Raw genomic sequence first — 15,882 nt, forward strand, 5'->3', positions numbered from 1 at the left:
CGTATCTTTGTGCCATAAGGTGAAAGGAATGTCACTTATATAGTAACTAGGATTTTTATAACAAAAGAAAAGCTCGTGATACCATTGGGCACTTTTTCCTGCACGTCACTTTTTGTTAGGACATCGCAAGTTCGAATTCCAATGGTATGGTTGTATAACTGGTAAGGTCCAGTGTTGTGAGAGGCGTATGCTTTAGTACTTGAAGCTTACGTCTCAGAGGCCAGGTGCACGCTCAAGGTACTGAGGCGTGCTGTGATACGCAAATTGCCCCTCATCAACCTTCAGAACCCCTCCTTCATCCCCAAGTCTTCCTCCTCTGCCCGATTCGTCGGCTGTGCTAACCCCAAGTACCGGTGGATCCACCGCCACGTGCCGGCCAGCTGCTCCATCGCCCCTCCCTACCTCCCCTCCCACCGCTTCACTTTCATACTAGTTGTGAGAGGCGTACGCCTCAGTACGCCTTAGAGGCGAAACGCAGGCTCAACCCCTCGCTTCGCCTCATCGCATTTAACAACCTTGGTAGGGTCTGCCTAACCCCAGCCTTTTTGGTTAAAAAAAAAAGAAAAAGAAACTGCAGCCTCCAGTTAAAACATGGGATTTTCTTTTAGCATGAAAAGGTTTTGTTTTTTGAACAGGAGGGCCATGCTTTCTGCTGAAAAAGTCTGAGGGGTTGGTCAAACTTTATTTCTAGACATACAGGGGGCTCCGCGCTGGACAATGCGTGGAGCCCCTGTCCTTGCGACGCGCAATCAAACACACCCTGAGGGGCATTCATCTCACCCCGTTTGGCATGGAAGAGAGCCTCTTCTGTACTGGAGGCTAAACAAACACCACTTTGAGAAAACATGTGGCAAGGCAGACATATCAAAACCTCCATCCCCGTTTCCTTACAATCATACGATTGAACTTTCTCCTGTGGGGAGCCACTTTCTCACGTAGGCAGCCTTTTTGTGTGAAAGTGGCTTCCCCGAGAGGGTCTATATAACAAAACACTCCTTCAAAGAAAAAAAATTTGTTTTTCTAATAAAAAAAAACATTTTTGGTATTTTGAAAACATCGTGTGATGGTATCAGCTTTTGGAAATATCGTGATAAAGATCATGTTCTCTTTTTTCCCAAAATAACAGGTCCAACCCGAGACCCAATATGGGTTTTAAACGAGTCCAAGAAAAACCATGAAGTATCACATATCCCAAAAAACATAAAAAATAGAATCCGACTGAGCTATGTCAGATGCAAATATTTGTGAGTGTAGGTTATACAAGTAATTGGATTTGGATACGTAAGGAAGAGTCCAACCTAACATGGACAATGCTGGATTAATTTAGGCTGGATCCAATATCTGACTCAATCACTTCCCTACTTGGAGGTAGGGGTGTCAACCAGTCGGGTTTGGTTCGGACCCAGGTGGAACCAGACTTGGACTAGATTTTTGGGTATGGTATTGGTTTCATACCTGGGTCTAATTGGGTCTACTATAAGAAAAACCATACCCGGACCCAATAAGAACTACATGAATCAGACCCGGACCATACCCTGTAAAAAAATATTTTTTATCATTTTTACATTGAAAAATTATGGGTCTTAATCGGAACTTGGGTCTAGACCCGGGACTTAATCGGGTCTTCTTATTTGTCACCATACCCGGATCCTATAAGATTTGGTCCTGGTCGGGTCCGGATAAACCGGACCCATTGACACCCCTACATGGAGGCAGGGATATAAATGGTTCTGATTTGGGTCAGATGCAGTTAAATGCCAGATCCGACTAATCAGATGTTAGATAATCTCGGGTTCGGATGATGAAAAGCTCATACCAAATCTGAAGGAAAAAGCTCGCAGTATTTTGAAGATTCTATTTTTCTCAAAAAAGTTCTATAAAAGATATCAGCACATATTTTGGATCTGTGTCAGGTATCCGACCCAACCAGAACCCAAACATCAAGGTAAGGGTTAGTTTTGAACTATGATTTTTGACAATATCCGACCCGATGTAACCTGACCAAGTATTTTAAATGTAGTTTAGGTTCAAAAAAATCAGATTATATCGCTCAAGTTTGAGATTCTATTTTCTTAAGACATAACCCGAACCTGACTATAAACCTTATTAGGGGTGCAAACGGGTGGGACTTGGGGTGGATCTTGTCAGATCCGAGGAGGTAAGGTTGAATTTAAATCTGAAATACATGTGGTAATACTGGATGTGAAAAAAAATTGAGCAAAAACAAGCTATTTACATGTAAAAAATGTAATCGGGTCAGTTTTTTAATCAGATCAATTCTAGATCCGACATAAAATGCTGATCCGAATCCGAAAGTAATCTGATTGAACTTATCTGAATCCGATCTGAATGTACATTAGGATCTTACTTAAAAGATCATTATCCCAAAAAACATGTTGGTCTCAGATCGAATATCCGACCATATCTAATCCGTCTTTTGCAGCCCTACTACGCATGCTGGCACGGGAAGTTGAGATGGATCTTTTCAGATCCAAAACCAAATCAGATCCGAGAAAGGTAATGTTGAATCTAAATCTGAAATACATGTGGTAATACTGGATCCGGAAAAAATAGAACAAAAACAAGCTATTTACATGTAAAAAAAATGTAATCCGGTCATATTTTGAATCAGATCAATTTTAGATCCAACTTAAAATGTTGATCAGAATCCAAAAGTAATCTGATTGAACTGATCCGAATGTACATTTGGATCGTACTTAAAAGATCCATATTCCAAAAAACATATTGATCTTAGATCCAATATCCGACCACATCCCATGCGCTTGCACGGGAAGTTGGGAAAGAACAGGTTTAATGATCGACCTTCAATTCTTGGATCGGGTTAACTGGAATTGTTATTGGGCTAACGTAAGAGGTTGAGGTCGATTTTGAAGGCTGACGAATTTCTTTGATGATGTTACAATTAGACTTTTCTTCTAAAGAAAAGATTTTTTTTTATTAACAAAGTATTGCGTAAGAAAAAGTAAATAAGCTTTTTTGACACGTGTCACTTTGAGTGCATTATTTCCAAAGATTTCCTCTACCTTTCTGCGAAAAGATCAGTTGCAATATAATTGCACAAATATTGTGCATTCAGCACCTGATGAATGCACAATATTTGTGCAATTATATTGCACCCGATCCCGACTCAACCTTTCTCGTGGTTCCTTTGTGACACTTTACAGTGCACACATGGCAGATCAGGAATGGTTTCCTTGACTTCTAAAATTAGTTGGAGTTCTGTATTGAAGCCGTGATGTTTGAAATTCGATCTCTGGTTCTTGACCTTGACTCTTACTTTGTCTAGACTATTTGGACATCCAGGAGGCCTCCACATTTCCAAACTAGCAAGACTTTATAGATGACTGCTCGGTTTTACTTTTTTTTGTTTTCTCTACTCAGATAAACCGCTCGTGAGACCTAGTTGTGTTGGCTGTACATATGATCAGTGTCCTGATAGTGCAAAACTTAGAGGGCTTACATATTGAAGATCCAGATCCAAGGTGCAACAATAACAGCATCTGCCATAATACCACATCATCACAGCTGAGGATAATCTTGACCTTCAAGGAAAGAATCTGCACCATCAAGGCAATCCTAACAAACAATCACTCTTGACTTAGTGGATATGGATGAGAGATCCATGATAGAAAAATTATAGTAGAAAATCATGGATCGAATTTTATATATGCTACATCTTGTGTATCTCAAGAGTGTGTTCTTGATAATATTAATAACAAGAGAGTGACAGAATTTTTCCCATGGATGTAGGTTCTATTCTAGAATCGAACTATGTAAACTGTTTTTATGTGTTCGTTTGCTCGATATTTCTTTATAGTATCCAGCAGTGATTTGTTCTTCACTGTCTTTCTTCTTGATTAGAGTTTGCTTTCTTGAAGTGCCTTTGGTTCGCGTGATGGCTCAACTATCTTCAGGTTCAACGTATCCATATCCTGCCACCTTAAACATTTCGAATTTCATTTCACTGAAGCTCAGCCACTCAAATTTTTTGTTGTGGCGCACTTAAATCCTTGCCTTGATCGAAAGTCAAGACATGCAAGGATTTATCAATGGAGAGATGTCTTCACCAGATCCTACCATTGAGGGACCTGAAAAACAGGTTGTCGTCAACCCTTCATATGTGTTGTGGAAAAAATCTGATTGATTGCTTAAAGGTTGGATTACAGCAACCTTATCTGAGTCGGTTCTTGGCCTTGTTGTAGGCCTTGAAACCTCCAAAGAAATATGGGAGATGCTGATTACTTCCTTTGCTCAAGATTCACAAGAGAGAGTTTTGCTTAATGCAACAACAGTCCACTCTCAAGAAACGGACAGATTCTCTTAATGATTATATCAGACGTTTCAAGATAATCTGTGATGATCTAGCCACGATAAGCAAACTCGTGGAAGACAAGGTTAAAGTCTTCTGGCTTCTACAGGGCTTAGGCCCTGTATATGAGAACTTCGTTACCAGTATGCTCAAGCCACTGGTTCCTCCATACCGAGACATACTGCCCCTGTTACAAAGTCATGAGACAAGAAACACCTTGCATGATGTCCAACCACGAGCTACCTATTATGCAAATCAAGGTTAGTTCAATAAACGCAAAAATAATTTCAAGTTCAATAGCAAAGGTAGAGGCTTTCATCAAGGTCAGAATAATTCCAATAGGAATGTCGAAGATAGTTCCAAGACTTCGGCTAACACATCTCACAATACCAGACAAAACAAGAACAAATTTTATGGGATGCAATGTCAAATATGCAGAAAATGGAATCACTTTGCCTTAAACTGCTATCATCGATTCAATCATTCTTATCAGATGGATGACACACCTAAAGCCCTTGCTTCTCTATCCGTAGTTGATTCACAAGACAATGAGTGGTTTGCAGATTCGAGTGCATTCTCACAAAAATGTCAAAAATTGACAGTCCCAAGCAATCGGATACCATGGATGCAATCAGGTAGCTTTCCATTATATATATATATGTGTGTGTGTGTGTGTGTGTGTGTGTAGGGAAGGAGACCACACAACCGATGAATAGTCCAAAATCTACAACCGATGATAATTGACGATGTTCCTTCTCTAAGAGTCAAGTTTTCATCGATCGAACTTTACATAATAAATTTTTATCATTCATTTAGTGAGCATCATGTTTTGGATTATGATTTTTTTATGTTTAGATGTGTTTTTGAAAGAGCTAAAAATCAATGGCTCGCAATATTTTATATTGTAAAGTTTTAAATGCATTGTGAGCCATTGATTTTTCACATCTCCAAAAGCATATCTATATGTCATAAAGTCTTCATGTAAAGCATATTTCTTACTAAATAAATTATAAAGAATAAATATATGAGGTCTGATCGATGAGATGATAAAGCATTGGAGAAGGAGAGTCGCCCGATCATCTTCGGTTGTAGATTTTGGACCTTCCTTTGGATGGACGGTTCTCCTTCCACACACACACACACCATATATATATATATATAGTGAAATGGGTCTGTGATAAACCCATTCGGTGTTAAACCAGAGCTAAAATGCACTGACCATCCACTGCAAAGGTTAAAGTGAGCAAAAAAAATTGCATTGAAAACTCTTTATTGGTGCACTAAAAGCGCCAGTAAAGGTCCCACTAAAGGTCTGAGACATTTGCTGGCGCTTTTAGTGACCCACTAAAGACCTTTTTTAAAAATGTGCTCGGCTTTTAGTGGTGCACTAAAAGCGCCAGTAAAGGTCCCAAACCTTTAGCAGAACCTTTATTGGCATTTTTATTGCACCACTAAAGGTTTTTTTTTTGCCCAAAAATCATATTTTTGATGCGATTTTTGCTTCTTTTTTTGCACGGTGACCATCCATCAATGCACTTGATGGACGGTCAGTGCACTTTAGCTCCAATTTAACACCAATGTGGTTTAGCACGGACCTATTATATATATATAGATAGATAGAGAGAGAGAGAGAGAGAGAGAGAGACTCCCGCATGCACTCTCCAATAAAAGTCATAGGTGCAAACTTTCTTTGAACAGTCTAACCCCATGGTTTGCTCGGCATGGTTGGCTTATTAAGAATCCCTCTTTCAATGTAACAGTGTCGACCTAGTTACTTAATTGTTTTCAATGGTGAAATCTCAGTACATTGTAAACTCTTGATCTTCCCAAACTCTTAAATAAGATGTATAAGTAGCACAATTCGATAATCTCTTTGGAGATCAGGACCTTTTATCATCTGCTCATTGCATACCTTGGTCTACTACCATACAAATAACATTTTCTTCGGTAGTTTGGGCAGCAAATGTGGTACTCCTTGATGCAGGAGTAGAACCCAATGACCCAGGCCCATTGGATCATTTTTTGATCCATTTGTTAATTTAGATTTTTTATAGATCATATTTGAATATTAAATCTATATTAGACCTATATCTAATTAGGATGCTTAGCTATATTAATTAGAAGACTTATCTTATTTAAAGTTTACTACTAGTGTTTGTGGCTCAGCATGTATCCATGACGAGCCAAGCTTGGCTTGTCTTGCGATGGATACTAGTTGTTCGGGCTCATCTCATGAACTCATATGGTCATCAAGAGCCGAGTTTCAATTCGGTTCAGGATCGCGGCTGTGAACTTGTGAGCCTTGTTCAGCAAATTCATATGACCTCAGCTCCAACTTGAGCTCGAGCCGAGGGCAGAAGCAGAATTTTTTTATGGGAGGGGAGGTGTGTATATATATATATAGAGAGAGAGAGAGAGAGGCAATTGCTTGATCGTTACCTACTTAACAAAAACACATTTGTCTTGACCGTTGGATCTCATTTGCATTTAGATTCAACGGCCAAGATGCCCCATATATAAACCCTCCCTCTCCTTGTGTTTTTTCCTTTTCCATTGCACTCTCTCTCTCTCCCCACACCCATGTCGTGAAAAAGTAGTAACACGTTCAAGACAGGAACACAATATAACGTGGTTCGGTCAAGCTAGACCTACGTACATGAAAAAGCTCTATCACTCTCTAATTCACCACGAAAGGAGGAGCTGACCCCTCTTTACTTATATAGGCACTTAAAAGATGAAACCCAACATGGTTAAGGACTCTACAATTCTTTCACTTCTTATACCATCTTGAGACTCACGTTTGTGTAGGGGACTTCTAACGACGCTCTTATTAAGACTTACATTAAGAGTCCTACTTACAATAAGTTTCACCTTATTAGCAACCTCATCAATGTGGGACCTCATGAGTAGTTATTCTTCATGCTTGTTCACGTTGGAAGCTTTCGGATTAACGTTGGACTATGGATCTAGGACCAAACCTGGATCTTAATCTATCATCTTTACACGCCCCCTCAACCCAACCCCCATGAGGTTAAGCTTGTCTCCAAAACAATTGAACTTAGACCCTATAAGAGGCTTAATCAAGATGTCAACAACTTGTTCTTGAGAAGAAATGAATTGCATATCAATTTCACCTCTAGAGACCTTTTTCGCATACAATGATAGTCAATTTCAATGTGTTTGGTTTGAGCATGAAACACTAGATTGGCAACAAGGCATGTTACACCAAGATTGCCACACCATAAGGTGAGAACTTTGTAGGAGAGGATGTTCAACTCTGTTAATAACTATTTGAGTCAGGCTAGCTCAGACACAACACCTGCAACAACTTTATATTATGCTTTTGTGCTAGATTTGGCAAATGTACGTTGCTTAGTTGAGCTCTAAGACATGAGATTACTTCTTAAATAGGTCAAGTAACCACTTGTGGATTTGCGATTATCAGAGCATCATGCCCAATAAGCATGAAAAAACACAGATAACTGTAGAGAAGGAGATTTCTTAATATGTAAATCCAAATTAATTATGCCCTTCCAATAGCACAAATTTTTTTATGTGGGTTCAATTGACTTAACTTGGTTCATGCATGAATTGGCAGGCATTATTAACTAAATATGTTATATCGGGTCTGGAAAACATGACATACTACAAGACTCCAACAATACTTTTGTACTGTGTGGCATCTTCTAGAGGTTGTCCTCCTTGCTTTGACAAAGTCACATTTGATGCTTCTAGAGTTACCATTGGTTTACATGTCATACCTGTCTTAACCAAGAAGTCAAAAATATATTTTCTTTGACAAATAAAAATTCTCAAAGAGTCATTAATAACTTCTATCCCAAGAAAATAGTTTAGAGTACTCAAATCTTTAATAGAAATTTCTCTCCCAAAATCCTGAATAATACGTTTGATATTTTTAAGAGAGTTACATGTAACTATAGTATCATCAACATAAATTAAAATAAACATATATAATCCATGATCATGGAAATTAAATAATGATGAATCAGCCTTGGACTCAAAGAATCCAAATTTCTCTAAGTACAAGGTCTTTTAAACCACATCCTGGGAGCTTGTTTCAATCCATAGAAAGCACGACCGAGTTTGCATACAAAGTTAGGATGAGTCTTAACTTGAAATTCAAGAAGTTGACTCATATAAGCTTCTTCTTTTATGATACCATGAAGAAAAACATTGTTTACATCAAACTGATTGGTCGGCCATCCCAAACTGACTGTAATAGAGAAAACCATTCTCACCGACTTGGGTTTGATAACAGAATTAAAAGTTTCAAATCAATCAATTCCCTCCTATTGATTGTAACCCTTGGCTATGAGACAAGCTTTATACCTAGCTATGGATCCATATACGTGCATCTTAACTTTATAGATTCATTTGCATCAAACAAGATTGGTGGCTTTGTCAGGAAGAACCATGGACCACGTTTGGTTTCGATAAAGAGCTTTAATTTCTTCTTTCATAGCTTGACGTTATTTGGGTTCAGTAAGGGCTTGGTTGTATGAATAGGGTTCATGTTCCTCTTGACTCGTCTCACTAAAAAGGGCAATAGGTTATTTGATTCCAAAGAAAAATCTTGGCTTTAAGGTTCCATCTTGAGATGTGATGGTATCTAATAAGGGTTTGATGAAGAAGATCAAGGATTAGGTTTAAAATTGGGGATTTAGAACCGGAAGGAATGTCATGGTTGGTAACTTCAGTGGGTTGGCTAAACTGAAATTTTGGGTCATGTTGTGGTGATTCAAGAGGACATGTGTCACGAGGTGGATCATGGGATGGCTCAATGGGCCAATAAAGTGACCAAATTTTTTTATTGAGGTTTGGTGCAAGGAGCCAGTTGATGAGATATGTTGCAATTCTGAAGGCATCTACCCAAAATTTGTAACACTATAATGGCAGGTTAATAGTATTTGTGTGTTGATAACAAATTCTGATTTATAAAGAATCTCTAAACCTATTGGATCTTAATCTTATCTAACATAAATTTGAATCTATAGTTTTAAAACTATTTCAGCAAAATTGGCATAATTGTTAACTTCAATTGAAGCTATGTTTGTTGGTAAATTTTCATTACTGCTATGTTATCTATTGCAAAAAAATGTTATGTTTTTTGTCCAAACCATATCGGTCCTATCATGAAATGATTTTTTTTTAAAATTTGCCTATCATGCAATGATGTTCACAATCAATTTTGGTGTTATAGGAAACCAATTTGTAACCCTAGATAGGCCATTTCCCTCACCCTAAACATTTTAAAATTCTTTGTGTGTGGACTTTTGAAGCAAGAGATATGACTAAGTTTTTTTTGGAGTGAATTCAACCTCTCATCTTATACATTATATATGGACAAAGTAAATTAATTTTAGTTGAAATTTAGTCAATGTTCTTGTTTAGCATTTTGGTGCGCCTAACTATGAGGGCTACTTGCATAGAATATGGACAATCTGTAGCTTTGGTCTTAAAGTTAATCACTTAGCATTTTTGGTGTTCATAGCATGAGTGCACAAGACATAGTTTCTATTGAATGTGTACTTACTCCTTTATTTCTCTCAGATCAATTAAGTGCTAGACCAAACACAATGTCCTTGGAGTAAGGAAAAGTGACAGGTTGACTATTATTCCCTAGGTGACATTGTTCCATCTCTCTAAAATTGGAACCATAGCAGTTGAAGCAATTGAGGCAATGCATTTGAACCAATGGAAGTTGAAGAGACAAAGACAAAGTGTTTTGTGTTGGCTTGTTGGGGTAGTTTGTGGTCACATAACGTGGTCTTGGTAGGGAATAGTTCCTCTGCAATTTTATAGGTGTTTCATCATGTCCCCTTCTAGGGTGAATTTATAGGATCTTTTATATTGGGCTTTCATCTAAACTCTATAAATATGGGGTGTATGGGGCAACGATTTGTATACTTGGGCAATTGTAATAGATCAGTTATTGTAAGTTTTAATAGTTGTTTTCATAAATCATGAGTGTGTTTGTCAATTGGCCTTTTTTTATGAAATTTAGGAACTTATAAAACTCATATTGTGGTTACATCTTGACTTTTTTTTACCATGAAACTCTATTGTTCACTGTAATGTTTTTCAAACCATATTTTTCTAGAATGCATGTATTTCTGTTTCATTTCTTTGTTATGATAGATTGTTTCAGCCCTACCTGGGGAGAAAACCATGTTTTTATGACAAGGAACATTCACTGAGAACTGAGTCCCTTAATGGGCATGCCCCATTGTGAGGGTGGGGTCACTATGTTCTCGCTAGGGAGGTTGTGAAACTGGGTCAATTCGATTGGCAATGCTATACTCTTTGCATTTATTTTTCTAAAAAAAATTGGAAACTGTGTTGGATTGAAAGAGCTATAGGTACACTATGAGTACATGTGCCTTATAGCGGCAATCATTTCACATAGAATAGGCAATAGTCTTTGAAACAAGCTTACACAGCCGTAAAATGTAATAGAAATGGTTGATAGATTTAAAATTTTGTCAACTAAGAGCAGAAAACAATATCATGCATTTCATTTGTATGAATTTTTATACATTCTTAAAATGAGATAGATTGCCGAAATTCAATTACATCCAAATTCAAACATGAATTCTTTCTCCTTGCTGTAATCATTAATCACCAAGTCTAAGACTTTCCTTTGAGATCAATGAATCATGATCCTCAACCCCTTTAAATACATCATGTTAGCTTTACAGTACAATTGAAATTGGATGGTTCTTGGGAAAACAAGAACTCTCGTTCACATTACCGCACATATGAATCTAAGATATTGTCTTCATAATCATCATTGCTTAAATCACTACACAATAAAATAAACAAAGTGAGTCAATAGGAAGGAAAAAGATACAAATACAATGTTACATTGAAACAATAACATTGATGAAATTTTATATCATTTTCTGAAAATAAAAGTACCAGATTGAGGTGAACCTTTTTTTCAAATTAGGGGACAGAAGTATGTTGGTATTACTAAAAACTTCAGTACACCTTTGCTTTGGTCACAAGTGGGATAAGCCATCACGCTTGGGAAAGTTTAAGCCATAAATGTCCGCTAAAAAGTTTATAAAGTTTCAAGAAAATAGCATTTTCAAGCGATTCTCACAATTACAACTTCCACTTTCTCATGCTTAACTAAACTTTGGAAAGTGATGTGATTGAAATTTGCAATCATAGGATCATGTGAAGATCCAACTTTCACAAAGTATTGCATATTAAAATGACTATAATGAATCCATGTAAGATAATCTGAATATGGTTTGTTGTAGTTAAAAGTTATAAAAATTTAGCAGATTCTTTCCCCCAAGATTGATAACAAACTTATCTAAAGTTTGCATTTGAGCTCTTGACGTATCAAATGCACATATATATGAACCAATCCTCGTCATGAGGAGGAATGTCTCAGACAGATTTCATGCAACCAACTACCAAAGTTATGAGCTTAAAGATGAAAGATCTACCAATACATTTGAGAGCCCTAGCTCACAAATTTGAGGGATCTGATTTGAGCTCTCTTTAGCCTGATCTGAGGAGGTCAGGCCAAAAAAACATAGATTTTACTCCAAAATGTGTAGCAAATTCAGTGATCAGCCGAATACTTTACAAAGGTACTTAGCCCAATCACTGACTATGACATCCCACGCCTCCCTCTTTCTTCAAAAGGACCAAGTACCTTGCAAAGTACTTGGTCCAAACACTAGATCCTCCCTCCAAAATGCAATGTTGTTAAATTCAGTTGACTACGTGAATTGATTTATTAAAAAAATAAAAAAAATCAAATCAATCTTGAATCGACCCCTTTGAATCAGTAAATGATGTGTCATTAACAAATAAAAAATATTAAAAAATGAATTTAGATCGACCTTGGATCATCCCTTTGAATCCTCCTTGGGCCTGATTCAGGGATTCAGACCGATCTTTACAACATTGACAAAATGTATATCTGAGATCCTCAAAATTAAAGTGAAGATAAGGGATACCTTGTGTGTATGGGATCTCAATATTGTTGGATAGCTCAAGCACAACCTCACGTATGGCAAGTTATCTTCCCTTTAAGGCAGGCAATACACCACAACAACAAGTCTCCATTCAGCAAGATTCCATGTAGGAAAGTCTTATTCAGGAAGTCTCAATGTAGGAAAGTCGCCACCAAGGAAAGTTTTATCCCTGTCATATCTCGGCTCAGGGAAGGTGCTACCAGGGAAGGACCCACAAACTTTTATTGGGGGAGTCCAAACATAAACCAAAAAAAAAATCTTGGGGTGGGCCAAAAAAATTTTTTGGGGAGGGGCCCGGATTTTTTTTTACCTATGTTCCATTCTCAGGGCTTGATTTTATGAAAAATTGTAGGGAAACTCTATCCTGCTGAGACTATAAATATGTGATGTATTCTCAACCGTTTGTATCAATTTTTCCCAACTTCTCATAGTGAAGGTGCTTGTGCTTCTACTGTGGATGTAGGCTATAATGGCCAAACCACATGAAATGATATTTCTTCCTTCTCACCCTGATCTTGACATGGTATCAGAGCAAACCGTGTTTCTCTGTTTGGGTTTTTCTTATGAACATCTCCCTCACTAAGCACCCCATCTGTTGTCCCTTCCCTCGGTGTTGCTGGGTCTACTCATTGAGCCCTCACCTAGCTATCACGCCGCTCTCAGGCCTCTGTAGAGACTGCAGATTGATATGGCCTTCTGGTAAGACCAGAGCCAATCACCAGCAGTTACGGAGATTGTTCCTCGTCACTGTTCCTGTTGATTCTGGTCTCATGGTGATCTCCCGTTGTTGTGAGGGTTGATCAGACTCGATCCATTATAGTTCTAGTTGTCTCCCTGATCTACCTGGAGCACGAAATCCTGTTGGTGGTGCAACGACTGAAGCCTCACTGCTTGCACCTCATCACTCTCAGCAAGACTGCCTACCGACTGATGCTTCACTGCACCACCATTTCTGGGGTGTCATAACAACCACTAGCTCTAATCTCGACTGCCAAGTTGTGTCTCTTCTTTCTCCCATGTCTTCCAATAGTGGGTCTCAGTCGATACCACCTCTCAAACGTGATTTCACCACTCATAAAGTGGTGGCGTATGAAATCACAACTACACCTTTGAATAACACCAACTACCTTAAGTGGTCCAAATCCACCACCCTATTCCCGAGCGACAAAGGAAAACTAGGACATGTTAATAGGAGAAAATCAACTCATGATCCCTTAGGTCTCTCGTTCAAAGAATGGGAGTCAACAAACCATTTGGTCATGTCTTCTCCTCAACTCTATGGAACCAAAGAATGCAGAAAGCTTCCTGTTTCTCAACCTTGCTGAGGCAATTTGGTCGACCACAAAAGATTTTTACATCGAACATAATAGCATAGCTAGCAACTACCAGCTTAACCAAGAGATAGATGAATTCAAGAAGCTTAATCGCCACTTCAGTGAATATCTTAGGACTCTTGGCGGGATGTGGGACGAGCTTGATTCCTATATTCCCACATCCTATTACTCAACTACTATCCAAAAGTACCACAAGCAAGAAAAATTCTTTTAAATGCTTGCAAGTTTAAGACTGAACTATGAGGCAATCAGAAGTCACATCCTTATGTCTGATATGCCTTCTTTAAACTCCATCTATTTCACCATCATGAGGGAGGAAACTCATCGGAAGGGCATCAATCCAACCAAGGCAAATGGACAGAATCAACCATAAAAATCTGCATTTGTTGTTGAACGCAGATTATGAGTAAAAGACAAAGAAAGGTTCCATTGAAAAGAACAAGCAAGGGGGAAAGAAGCTCACATTGCTCATTTTTGCAAAAAAGACAAACATAGCAGAGACCGATCATACAGGGACTTGTCAAAAACATCTTTGTCGGCATCACCACATCCCAACCTCCAAGAGAACATAAATCCAGGTAAATAAGGTAATAACTACCAGTCACTATTGCTAATAAATTTCAAGTGACTATTGAGAGCATCAAGGAAGCCCAATTTCTCGACACCAAAAGGAAATGAGAGGTCCTCTATATGCCCTCTCTCACTTCAAACCTCCTTGTCAGCAAAATCACCAAGACCCACAATTTCAAGATTATATTTTCTTCTACTAATGTGATCTTCCAAGACCGAGCGCCGGGAAAGACAATTGGTGAAGGACATGAAGTTCACAACTTATACCTACTCAATCAAGATAGTAGAGCCCTCACGTCCAACTGAAAATCCACTAATGGGAAACTGTGGCACATGAGACTCAGGCATTTGTTTGACAAAGCCCTAAATAAGCTTTTACCTAATGCTTATTTTGACTCTAAATCTTGTGATGTCTGAGAAGCCCTTCAAACTTGTTCACTCGGATGTGTGGGGCATATTCAGAATTTAGGTACCATATCAATTTCATTAACTACTACTCCAATGCCACTGAGGTCTATCTTTTGTCATCTAAAGAGGAAGTATTAGGGCACTTAGAACTTCCATGCCATGATGGCCACTCAATTTGGCTTAAAGATAAAACCTTGTGAATCAATAAAAGCAACAAATACATCAACCACTAATTCAATGAGTTTGACCATAGTCATGAATCACTCATGAGACCACGTGTCAGTACTCTTCAACAAAATGGCGTCACAGAACGAAAAAAAAAAAAACTCTTCGAAGTTGACATAGACTTGTTATTTTAGTTAAACATGCCCAGAGAATAGTGGAGTAATGCAATTATGACTACTTGCTACCTCATAAATTATATCTCAAAGAAGAAACTCAATATAGAGTCTCCACTGAGGTCTTAAAAGGGAGAAACATATCTCTCAGCCACTTGAAATCCTTCAACTGTATCACACATCCTACTATTCAAACTTGGAGTCTCTCATGACTCCAATTCAGGGAGATATCGTGATATCTCATGATCTTGTGCTAGCTACCTGACATAAGCTCCCAAGATGACATATTTTCCATCCCTATTAGGCAAGGTCTCAATGAACACAAAGGGGATCCACTAATTTTGAAATATAAAGAAATATCACCACTCATGAGGTTAATGACATACCCCCTCAAATTCTCTAAGAGACTTACCAAGCCTCCTTAAAGGTATAATGACTTTGTTACCTTTCAAGCATGTAAATACCAAATAGAGGAGAACATATCCTATCACCACCAATCATAAGGGTTTGTTTCCTTTCTTAGCTCCATCTCTTTTCACCAAGAACCAAAGAACTTTAAAGAGGCCATGAAATATCTTGAGTGGAGAAAAGCCATGAAATATGAGCTGCTCTCGACAAAAACCAAACTTGAGATATTATTACTATGCCAAAATGAAAAAGGTACATTAGATGTCGATGGACTTTCAAGATAAAATACAAGAGTGATGGGACCCTCGACCGAGACAAGGCAAGACTGGTTACCAAAGGCTTCACTCGGTCTAAGGAAATTGAGTACCAAGAAACATTTGCACATGTTGCCAAAATGAACACTTTGTGTGTCTTAGTATTCGTAGCATGCAACTACAACTGAGACTTGTACCAACTTGATGTGAAAAATGTCTTAT

This window comes from Nuphar pumila, chromosome 17, assembly GCF_984573655.1.
Source record: "Nuphar pumila chromosome 17, dmNupPumi1.hap1.1, whole genome shotgun sequence".
NCBI lineage: Eukaryota > Viridiplantae > Streptophyta > Magnoliopsida > Nymphaeales > Nymphaeaceae > Nuphar > Nuphar pumila.